Raw genomic sequence first — 12714 nt, 5'->3', positions numbered from 1 at the left:
CATGTGTTTGTGTGTGTGTGTGTGTGTGTGTGTTTGGGGTTGGACGTGGGTTTGGTGTGTAATTGTGTTTGGGGTTGTGTGTAAGGGTGTGTGTGTGTGTGTGTGTGTGTGTGTGTGTGTGTGTGTGTGTGTGTGTGTGTGTGTGGGCAGGGGTTGTCTGTGTGTGTGGGTGGGGGTTGTGTGTGTGTTTTTGGTGTGTAATTGAGTTGAGTGTGTCTGTGTGGGTTTGGTGTGTAATTGTGTTCAGTTTGTGTGTGTTCAGTTTGTGTGTGTGTGGGGGGGGGGCGGGGGTTGTGTGTGAGTGTCAGTGTGTGTTTGTTATGTGTGTAATTGTGTTCAGTGTTTGTGTGTGTGTGGGCGGGGTTGTGTGTGTGTGCTCGGTGTGTGTGTGGCGACAGGAGAGCCAGAGGGGTAAGGAATAGCAGAAATATCCTGATACTGAGATCAATAACCACCACCAGAAATGTGACTCCACTATTACAACTATGATTGCTTTACATAAGTCTGCATAGCCTTCAATTATGTATTAAAGCCCAGACGGCATTGTTGTAACACTGTGTTAAAACTAGCCCCCGCCAAGTGGAGGCTGCATGTTTGCCTTGCTAGCCATCGCTACAAGCTACAATGTCAAATCAAAACCATGCTCCCTGATTTTCAACAAGATGGTGATAGGAAAAACTAGTTTTGTAGCATCTACATAACGAGGAACAGCACACTGCGGTAAATGAACAGGAAACTCGCTGCAGTACCTCTAATGCCACCGCCTCACTGGTGTGTGTTAAATGTGACCCAGCGTTAGAAGTTCCCCCGCTCGGCCCTATTACACCACACCACTCACAAGGGATCCCCCCAGCCCCCCTAGGCCGGCCAGCCTCTGCAACCTGCAACACGATGAGTGTTATGGTGTCACAACCTGTGTGTGTGTGTGTGTGTGTGTGTGTGTGTGTGTGTGTGTGTGTGTGCGCGTTAGTGTGTGTGGGTGTGTGCTTGCGTTCCTGTATGTGTGTGTTCCTGTGTGTGTGTGTGTGTGTGTGTTTGTGATTGCGTTCCTGTATGTGTGTGTTCCTCTGTGTGTGTGTGTATGTGAGTGTGTGTGTGTGCTAGTGTGTGCTTTCCTGTGTGTGTGTGTGTTTGTGTGCGTTCCTGTGTCTGTGTGTTTGTGCGTTAGTGTGTGTGTTAGCGCTTTCCTGTGTGTTTGTTCGTTAATGTGTCAGTGCATGTCAGTCGAGGGGGGGCCCTGCGAGGAACCTTCGATAGGTCGACTCCATAACAACATTCATTCCACCCCTCGGGGGGCCTTTAAAGTATAGAGGGGCTTGGAAAGCAGGGTGCTTATCAACACAAAGGCAGCCGGGGACACACCACCTTCATGGGTCTAATATCCGAACATATCCCCTAAGCGATCGGATATTGTTCACATGTAACGGCAAAGTTAATTGTTAATGGAAGGGGTTCTGGGGCCCTTGTAAGCTGCGTAGTTAAATGTTTGACGTCAGCAGAATGGGAGTGGATGCTGGTGGGGACAGTTTATTTTTATGAGACCATTAGCTTGACTCAGAGACTTCAAACCTCTGACCTATGCCTGTGAAAGATGAACTGCCTGGGGTGTTTTCCACGGGGCTTGGGTGATCCAAATGACCCCTTGCAAATGAAAAGCAACTGCCGTGTTTTGGATATGTTTTGCACTCTTGGACATGCTACGAGCATCAATATGGGGGGGGGGGCTCTTCAGGAATCATAACCTGACGAGACAGGCTGAAAGTTATTTAAGGTGAACGTTTAATGTGCAAAAAAGGGAACAATGATCCTGAACCACCTGTGCAGTAAATGCATATTGCTAACCTGGATGGGGGGATATTTTCTTCCCATCTTCTTGCACAGACTTGATTTCGCACTTCCACTGAACGCATCCTCAACGACGGCTGGGTCACGTCCTCCGGGTCAAATTCGGTCAGCGTGTCTGTCCGTACACGCAGCGGAGTGGAGTGGGGGGGAGCACATGCTAAGGCTTTGGCTCGGATTCACAGCCTCATCTGGGGGAGATAGACCAGGGACCAACAAACTGAGAGAATGTACTCCTCGTTTGAAATGGGGAGGAGGGGGGTTCTCCATATGAGGTGGTGGTGTAGGGTAGATCCCAACTCTCCCCACCACCACCTCCTTTTTCCAGGGGTGCCCCCTCTGCTTCGCCGTGCCACATGTCTTTTTCTGAAGGGCTTACATTAACCCAGCGGTGCGCCGCGCACAACCCCAACTGGTTTACCTGATTAGGGAGGACTCCCCCACCCCATCCCACCCCGCCCCTCATCGGAGGGGAGAACAAAGGCGCTGCGATGCCGTTACACGCTGCTGTTGAGATTAAGGGCAGATGTGTGCAGATGTGTGAGGCTTCTCACCCGGGCCCCACATCTCTCCCCTCTCCTTTTACGGCCACATAAATTCACCGCGCTCCGATCCGTTTGATGTCGATAGCGCTACGATATATATTTTCTTGTTTTTTTGCGCGCCAGTGTTTGACCTTTGAAGTCTGTCTGTGTGAGACGGCCACGTCGCTGTACTGGAGGAGGAACTGCAGCGTTATCGGATGTTTCTGTGAGCAGGTTTGCGTTGGGAATGTGCGGGGGCGATGAGGGGCTCGACGGTCACCGTGATACGACCGGGGGGGGGGGGGGGGGGGTGAATCCTCCCCGTCCCGTTATCCACCCAAGATCTGTTTTAAATGACTGACCCCTACGACCCCTGAGAGAGCGGCCCTTCTTTTACGAGAGGCCAAACTATACACTCACCACGTGCGTTTGGTTTGCGTGGGACGCTGACTCGCGTTGCTATGCTATAGCGCCCTCAACAGGGCGCTATAGGAGCCAAGGAAAATCGTATCAACATGAATGGAGTGAAATGACTGACGAGTGACTTGAGCGAAATCAAAATGTGTACTGTAAACCGATTAGGGATAAGAGGAAGGATAATTTATTACACAACGTATTTCCGTGACCCCTCATGTCGCGGTGTGTGCAACAAAAGGCCTTTGTGTGGCCTCACCATATGAAAAGTGTTTAGCGGGGGGGGGGGGGGCGGTTAAAGTTGTTCAGGGGTGGTCTTCCTTCATTAGGGTTTCAACGCCCCATGTAGATTTAGTGTGCTTCACACAAATCTCCCATGGCAGCAGACGAGGGCCCACAGGCCTGTGGTGCGGTGTAGTAGTGGGCAAGGTGAGTAGGAGACTAACACGGGTGGAAAGAAAGAAGGCTTTGGGTGGTGCATTCGATTTGCAGCAATCCAAACATCGATTTCTTGGGAGCAGGGGGCGGGGGTAGATGTTTCCCGCCTCTGATCTCATGTATTCCCTATTACAAGCCTTGGTTTGTTTTAAGACTCAAGTACTTTGACTGACAATGTGCAAGCTTTGGAGCGCCCTGCACATGCATTGGTTTAGACATTGAATGGACCGGCTGAAAATACAGATGATTACGATCACTCACAAGCTGCAGATAAGGTGTCCCTAGTAGAGCTGTTTTGGCGTCTGAATGTGTTAAAAACCCTTCAAAGCTGTCGTGCAGAGGGCAGGATAATAAAGTGGTTAGGGTCTTTGACTCATAGCCTCAAGGTTGTGAGTTTGAACCCCGACGTCCACAGTCTACTCAGCTGACACCTTTGAGCGAATGCTTAAAGGGTTTACACAACTTTGACCCCTGTTGCCGCTGACCTCTTGATGTTCGTCCAATCAGATGACAGCTTTGTTTGGCGTACTGAACAGGGTTTTAAAAGCCACGGCTTTCTACTTTTTCTAACAAATACACATTTTGTGAGTTCGATGCACTGTACTCCTGTCGGTTGGCTTGCTATACTCTGATCGCCTAACCTACCACTCAGCGCTTTGCTTCGCTTTTGCTCATCTTGTGTCGGCGGCTTATCCCCTAAGGCTCATTCTAAAAAATAAATCAGTGTAAATCCCTATGCATTAAAGTGTTCTGCTTGGAGGCGAAACGGTAAATAGTGCATAAAGCAGCGCAGAAGGGAACAATAACTCCTCCTCCTCCTCCTCCCCCCCCCACCCCCCAGAGAGGTAGGGAGGGGAGGGGCAGTCGCTCCCAGTCGCTCCGATGCTAAAACCCCGGTGGAAAACTTGCTGGTGAAGAAAAAAAAAAATGCTGGTGAAGCACAAATGGTACTGAGGCTCTTAGCCTGCACTCCGTAACCAACACCAGGAAATAGACATTTCAGAATAGAATAGGATAAAGAAATGTGCCAGTTGAGTTAAAATAACCCTGTGAGAAAAGTATACAATGTGGTGCTACGGAGTGGACTGACCCACGTTTACCAAGAATGCAGTAATGAACCAATTAAACGAAGGAACGCTGTTGAGCTCGACCAATTGACCTTGAACGAAACACAGTCATTAGAGACTGAAAATGACAATAAGAGTTGATAGTGTGAAGATGGATCCCACAATTGTTTTTGGGGGGCTTAGAGGTATGCAAACCAAGAAGAGAGTGAGCTGAACACAATCAGGGAACTATGCCACATTGCTTGATCACTTCTTTTATTTGACAAAATTGATTTTAGTGTTTGGTTTCCCATTCAACACTTAAAACACTACACAAAACACGTTTAAGTTTTAGATGTATATACATTTAGGTTTTTTAAAGATTCTGCACCTATCTTGTGTTTAGAATCTGGGTCAGAATAACAGAGCAGCATAAAGAGTATGCGTATCATCCATCTGCTCTACTCGTAATAAATTAAAGTTGTGCCATACATTATATGAGCAGAAATCTCCCACTAATCAGCCAGCCAATTAATTTTGCCCCTTCTCCCAAAAACCAACTATTTAATATCTATGATCTTAACTCTCTGGAAAGCTGAGCTAAGAAGCAGCAAACCGCCAATAAAATGCAAGACATTTAGGTTTGACCTTATTTTCCTCTCTCTCTCTCTCAAACCACGAAAAGGGTTTCTTGCAGACCTTAGAAGTAGATTGTATTAATGTATGGTACAGTGTCTGCATGATTTGTGTTTTCTTTTGTTTTTACACCTGCATTAGTCCTACTACTAGCAGGAGTGGGTGTAGTGGCAGCCCAGACCCCTTGGGTGAGCCATAAAATCTGGCCACAGTTTGCACTCATTGTACCGCAGGAAAAAGCCTGACACAGGGATTCCGTCGCAGTAAATGGGAAAAAGATGCAGGGTTTCAAAGAAAAAAAGAAAAGAAAAAAATCCAAATTAAAAAGAGGGTTTCTACGGTGACAACAAATGGTGTCAGAAATGTGCCCATATGGTTGATTGATTAAGACCAGCGACGGCACAAAGAGATGACATTGGATTTCTAGAAAGGTCTGTGCCTGAGGCGCAAAACCTGTGTTGTTAAAAAGGCCCAAGCAGAGAAGCAGTGGGGAAAGTCTTACGGTACCACATGAGCTCTCTGGTTCAAATTTACTCAGTGAATAAGACCATGCTCATCCCCTCAAACCCTGATTTGGGGGGCAGGTCTGCCACCTCACTAGGCCAGATTCGGCCGGCCGAGACGCGATAAGATGTTGCAAATGCATTATTGTGCCATTCATTAGCCTCCATCATAAATTCTGCACTGTCGAATATACACTGGATACTCCTATCCTTCTTAGCTTATGTTCTTATGTATTATTCTGAGCTTAACGGGGAGAAGAGCGTTGCTGTGTGGGAGTTTTGATAATGGCATCTCATTGGCTAAGGGCTAGGGGTCCATGTACACTGGGCATTGCGTTTGTTTCCTGATTTAGTCCTTGGCACATAGACAATGATCAGTTGGTTCAAGCATGATCTGGGATTTTCTTAATATCCTTACAATGTTCAGAGAAAGGCAATAGCCCCTGACCCTAAACAGGAAGGAAAGCGAGTTAAGCTACAATCTGTGTTTGGTATGGACTACAAAAACGATATATATTTTGTTTGGCGTAGACCTACCATCAAACAGGTTATCTTATAACAGAGGACCGAGGTTGGTGAGGGCAACAACACGATTATTTTCCTCATACCTCTGCAAGGGATTAGTAATTGATGCCTATTTATGGGCAAGGGGTGCCACAAGATAAACACAGATCACCATGATGAACCATTGTCTTCATGCTTCCTGTGATGCCTCCACCTACCTGGGCCTCCCTCGGGCCAACGCAACAAGGAAATGGTTACGTTTTTTAATAAAAATAACTAAAAATAATAACAATAAAAATAAATATAGTTGCAAGCAACCGTGACGGGGTCCTACTGTGTGACCGGTTGACTGTATGACCGACAGAATGACCGACAGTATGACCGTATGACTGACCGTATGACCGACAGTATGACCGACAGTATGACCGACAGTATGACCGTATGACTGACCGTATGACCGACAGTATGACCGTATGACCGACAGTATGACCGACAGTATGACCGTATGACTGACAGTATGACCATATGACCGACAGAATGACCGTATGACCGACAGTATGACCATATGACCGACAGTATGACAGTATGACTGACAGTATGACCGTATGACTGACAGTATGACCGACAGTATGACCGTATGACTGACAGTATGACCATATGACCGACAGAATGACCGTATGACCGACAGTATGACCATATGACCGACAGTATGACAGTATGACTGACAGTATGACCGTATGACTGACAGTATGACCGACAGTATGACCGTATGACTGACAGTATGACCGACAGTATGACCGTATGACCGACAGTATGACCGTATGACTGACAGTATGACCAAATGACCGACAGTATGACCATATGACCGACAGTATGACAGTATGACTGACAGTATGACCGTATGACCGACAGTATGACCGTCAGAATGACCGTATGACCAACAGTATGACAGTATGATAGACAGAATGAACGTATGACCGACAGTATGACAGTATGACCGACACTATGCCAGTATGACCGACAGTTTGACAAACAGTATCACCGCCTATCTGCGGTGATACTGCCAAGGGCAGACTGCCAAGGGCAGATTAGAGTATATTTTAAGAAATAGATGTCTTCCGTACGTGGAGGTATGGTGAGCTTGGTCGCTATGGTAATATGGCATTGGTATGCCTTAAAACCTAAACAATCACCAACCATGTTTCTAAAGCATACTGTGTCAAAATCCACTGTCAAACGGATGTTAGCAAAATTACGCGTGTACCGCTTAAAGGCCCAGCCTGCATTGTAGAGGGACGGGTTCAGAAGGGAGAACTTCAAAAAAATGTTTTGTTATTTTTTCAGATATAGTCTTCATGGCATGGGTACTCTATGGAATCTCCTCTTAATAGCCATATTCAACAACTGAGCCTACGTGTTTTGAATGCAATGTTAGAGCTGTTTAAACATCGGAGGTATGCATGTTTTTCACTTTAAAATGTATATCTCTGCCGTCTTTGGCCTTATTGCTATGAATTTAACACTATATAGTCCCACAGTCACCTGGTATATGTGTACTGAGTTTGCAGCTTTTACCACTTTCAGCACCAAATAAGTTAATGTGTGGGTGTTTGGTCAAGTTGTGGTCACTGCATTATATCCAAAAAGTCTGACCGTATGGGTTGCGGTGTGAAAGTTGTTCATCATGACAAATGGTGCATATACAACAAATTTAATGCAAATTACACCTTCCTAGTGGTAATGGCAGCCTGTTGAAATGCTGAACTTCAAGGCCTTGTTATAGCGCCACCTATGTGTTAGTCTTGCCCATCTTTTGATTCCATTATTAATTTGACGAGTTTTATGAGCCCGCCATTTCTATAACTTTAGAGCCAAAAAGTCAGGCAAATAATAATAATACTAACGTTTACAATAGGGTTCCTACGGATTTCATAGGACCCCTAATAATAATAATAGTCATCAAATAATCATTATGTTGAAATAAGTTTGACGATTGTTTTGCCTTGAGACATGAGAATGGAACTTGCCCGACAGCCCATTTTGCTCTGTACCAGAGTTACACAACATACACATGTCTAACTGGTCTAACTGACGTTGAATGCACAAAAACAGAATTAATGATTGCATATCTACGGGTAAGAGGTACGACATGTTAATTATCAGATCACTGATTGCAGGGATGTTTTCCTGCTTCAGGAGTCAATCACCGATGTACCACAAACTACGGCCAGATGCAGAAACTGAGTGGTGCCGTTTTGAACAATTCGGCCATGTCTTTATTAACATAATAATAATTATAACGACAATGTCAGTGAAGAATGGCATTGGTCCTTGTTGAATAATTTAAGTTCAATGCATTTCAGAACCACACCCCAACATAGAGACAGTATAACTATTGCAGTGTTGACTCTCAGGTCAACTCTTGTAATATATGCAACATTGCATTATCGATAAATAACATAAATATCTCATTCTAATCTCCACTCTATCCCACTGATGTCTTCTCTCTCTCTCTCTCCAGTGCCAGCGGTTATTAAAAAAACAACAGCTCAAACCTAAAGGCCCCCACACATCTGTTCAGCAGCTGCTCCATCATCATCCTCATAGTCATTTTTCGACTTCTAGTTTCTCATTGTCCTGTTGTTGATTTTACTATAACTGGGGAAAAGTTAAATCTGTGACCCAATAACCGTATATTAATACTATAATAATGAAGACAAAGTACTCAGTTCAGCATAATATTGAGACAGTGTGCTGTAACATGTAGTGCTGCTGTTACGCATTGGAACCGCAAAACTCTTTAAAATGGAGACTTGCGCACATCTGTGCAGACTTCAAATGATATGAATCTACGCTCTCCCCCCAACCCAGACATAGCTGACTAATCACAAGGTCAATACAACTGTGCAATGGAGAACACATGGAATTATGATGCATTATAACTGTAGGGTTCATAGCCGGAACAACAACATTTGACCAGGTATGGTCGTAACGAATACATAAAAAATGGAATTCTATAATCAAATGTGACGGCTATGTCTGTGGCTCAATGGATTATGGTCAGTTATTTAAAACAGAACGATTTGAATAATACAAAAATAATATATATAATCATAAATATATATATTATAAATATGAACAGTATCATGGCTTGTCATTATTTCAAATGTTTTCGTGCATTCCATTTCGTGTTTTCCATTGCAATGTTTTCCACTGATGTACCGTATTAAATTGGGTATGCTCAAAAACGTGGCATAGTGGGCACCACTGCCCTAGAGGGAAAACTTCCCAATGTTGAGGACCTTCCTCGAGAAGACAAGGACATTCACCAATGGTGGAAAGGTGAGAGAAGTTCCACAGCCAGCGTTGCCTCAGAGTGAAGCGTTAATTAAACGTTTGCTTCGTCTTTGATGAGATGGCGATGCCAAAGTTGACGGAAAAAGTTCTAACCCCAAGCCAACGAAGGGTTGGACTAAAGACTCGTTAAAATGCAGAGTGCAAAGGGAATCTCCCTGCCAACCGCATCGTTTTGTGCATGCACATTATCTCCGACCAGAAGGAAGTCAGAGTCGTTACAGAAACAAGTTGTTATATGCATTATATGTTGAGGAATGCTCAGCAAAACTGGTCTAACTGGTGGACCTGTCACATACATTGAAGGCACATAAGGAATTGACCTCTGAAGAATAAGTCCCACCTTCGAGTCTCCCGGTTCCATCGGTCAAAAGTCTATGGGGAATAACATGCCGTTTTTGAACGATCGCACATAAGAAACTCTGTAGGTGGCGAAGAATTAAAAGCTTCAGTCACGTTTTGAACTACACACTTTTTCCATTTAGTTTCCACTGGGGTTTTGGATTGTCGGTGCCGTTAAAGTAGTTAACTATTATGAAAAGCATTATGCTAAAGCTGATCTGCGCAGACTTAGGACGCCATGACTCTCCCAGTCAAGGTTGCATAGCAACAGCAATGTTTCATAGTTTGTCTTCACCGAAATGGAGTTCAGTGGCACCAGAGCCGGCCTACGGAGGTGGCACCAACGCTTCGCGTTCATGTGTGAAATCGATCAAAACGATCTAAATCTCAATAAAAGCCAACAAACTCTTATCACGGTCGAACCAAAAGGTTAAGTTGTGGAGAAAAGAGGCTGAACATTGCCAGCGTTTAAGTTTTATAGAACACTGAAATCACGCGTGAAATTACCATCATGTTAGGTTGTGACTGGTTGCACGCAAGGACATCTACTCCCGCCTCCCTAAGAAGTATGACGTATGATTGGTACCAGCTCCCGGTTAACATTAATAATCGTTTACTACTTTAACGGCAACAGAAATCCAAAACCCCAGTGGAAACTAGATGGAAAAAGTGTGTAGTTCAAAACATGAGGCAGCTTTTACTTCTTCGCCACCTAAAGAGTTTGTTATGTACGATCATTCAAAAACCCCATGTTATTTCCCATTAACATTTGACTGAGGGAACCGGGAGCCTCGGAGGCGGGACTTATTCTTCAGAGGTCTATCGGTAATCGTCGCCCTATTCACGGTAAGCGGTGCGACAAGTAATACATATCACACATCGACTGTCCTGACCTTGAGCTTCACTCAGGCCTACGCAACAAGAAAATGGTTGGCAAAAAAACAGCAATACGAAATTAAAGTGAAGTTAGAAGAAGTGCACAAACAGCTGCAATGTTAGAATCCCTCAAGAATGGTGTTGCACCCCATTTCGGTTCATTAATATAATGCATTTTGGCACCACACCCCAACACAGACCCAGTATCACTGATCCAGTGTTAACTCTCAGGTAAACTCTTGACAATAAATGACATCATGTCATTCCTGACAAACTGTTTCTCCTTATTAAACATAGCTCAAGTCATTGGGCATTTGAACAGCTTTCCTGTGTCTCTATGCACACATTGAATAAACCATGACAGGCTTTCCCGTTATTGAAAAATAATGGTTTCTGATCGATTGACCCAACGGCAAAATACATTATTTTCCAGTAACAGAAATAAGGAGTGGTTAATTATGTTTATACCAGTTACCCACAATGATTAAAATAAAAGTTATTTTCATAACTTAATTAAAATATTCTTCTGCAGCACTTCATGATAGATTTGTAACGAATGATTCAACACTGTTATTGTTCCGTAAACGTATACCATGTTAGAAAAATATTGCACTCCCATGGTACATCATTGACCGATGCAATAAATATGTACAAAAAATAGCCCCACAAAAACAGCCTGAAGGATGAGAGGGAGATCTAAATAAATCCCCAGTCTTTCACAGGTTAAAGGGGTCAACGGAAAAGCCAAAGAACATTTCTGCTGAATACTGAAAATATTCATGTCATCACTTCCATCTAGTGGTCAAATTTAACAATGACTTAATAGAGCTATGGCTCAGCTCAGGGGCCCATAGCCCGACCTACCAAAGTGGTTGATAAAGTGCTTCATTTATATAATGATTCCTCCATTGATCACTCCACCCAAGTTAAAGTATTGTAGTTTTTAGTAATGAATGCCTTGAACTATCAAAAGCTAGTTCATATATCAGGATCAACAATAGTTCTAAAACAATTTAAATCTTAATGTAAAAAAAATTTGTTGGTTAGGCAAAGAGGATCCAGATTTGGTTGGCCCTAGAATTTAATGTTTTATGACTGTATTATATATTATCTAAAAGTGAGAAAAGTAAAAGTATCTTTAAGTGAGAACACTGAAGAGAAGCATAGCCAGTAGCCATAAGTAAAAAAGTTAAGGTATAGTGCTTCAAACTTGAAACCACTCAATAATAAGTAGGCCTACCTCATTATGTACTTGAAGTGTTTGAGTACATTCATCCCGGAAAATCATTTGAAACTGAAATTGGATGTGCTAGCACGCATATCCCTGGGGTAGCGTTTCCCATATCATATTATCTCACACACAAAAAGTGCTGTTCTACTTGATGTTAAGCTCGCTTTGTTTGTGAAAGTGTATAATGTACAGTTTGAATGCAAATCATTGTCCAAATCCTTGCATTTTATTGTGCAATTATAAGGCCTTTATCACAGAGATGCAGTAGTAGAGGTGAACTTAGGTGTATCCCATGACTTTAACTAAAGCAATGGCCCCTTAATTTACGTAGTGAGCTACACGTCTTCGCCCTTAAAGGCATATTGGGTTACAAGGTGAGCACCACATTGTGAAGTTGCACAAGGGAACTTTATCTGTATAGTGTGTGTGGATGGTGGTTTAAGCAGCCTCACCTGGCCTGAATCAGACTTGACTGCAGGGCTGGGTGAGACTGCACACATGTGCACAGGTTAAACAAGCCATCACCACACACTGAGGAAGAGATCTCCTGCCTGGCAACATGGAGCACCGTTGTCATGGATCACTGTCTGCAAACTTTTCAATAAACCGGCTTTCCAAATCACCATCCGTCGTCCGGGTTATGGAGAAGCACAGAAGGGCCATCTAGGTGGCTTGTAGCACAGGCATTGCTACATAGTTTCTGCTGGGATCAATGTTAGAGGAACATGATCTGATTTATGTATCTATCGTAGACACATAAGGGTTAATGTCCTTACAATGTTCAGAGAAAGGTAAGTGCAAACACAGTGTTCTGAATGATTGGTGGCAAAAAAAGCAAATGGGGGGGGGGGAGGGTGGGCTTTTTATTTGGAAAGAACGTCTGTACCTTCGAGGTATATCATAGGGTAGGGGGCACAAAAAAACACATGAATGTCGCCAAAGAATACAGAAGTTTTCATTATCATGCATATTTTTTTGTACACTTTCAAGCAGGGCTTTCGCAG

The sequence above is a fragment of the Pollachius pollachius genome (genome assembly GCF_949987615.1).
Source record: "Pollachius pollachius genome assembly, chromosome: 13".
In the NCBI taxonomy this organism is placed as follows: Eukaryota; Metazoa; Chordata; class Actinopteri; order Gadiformes; family Gadidae; genus Pollachius; species Pollachius pollachius.
This window is presented reverse-complemented; position numbering follows the sequence as displayed.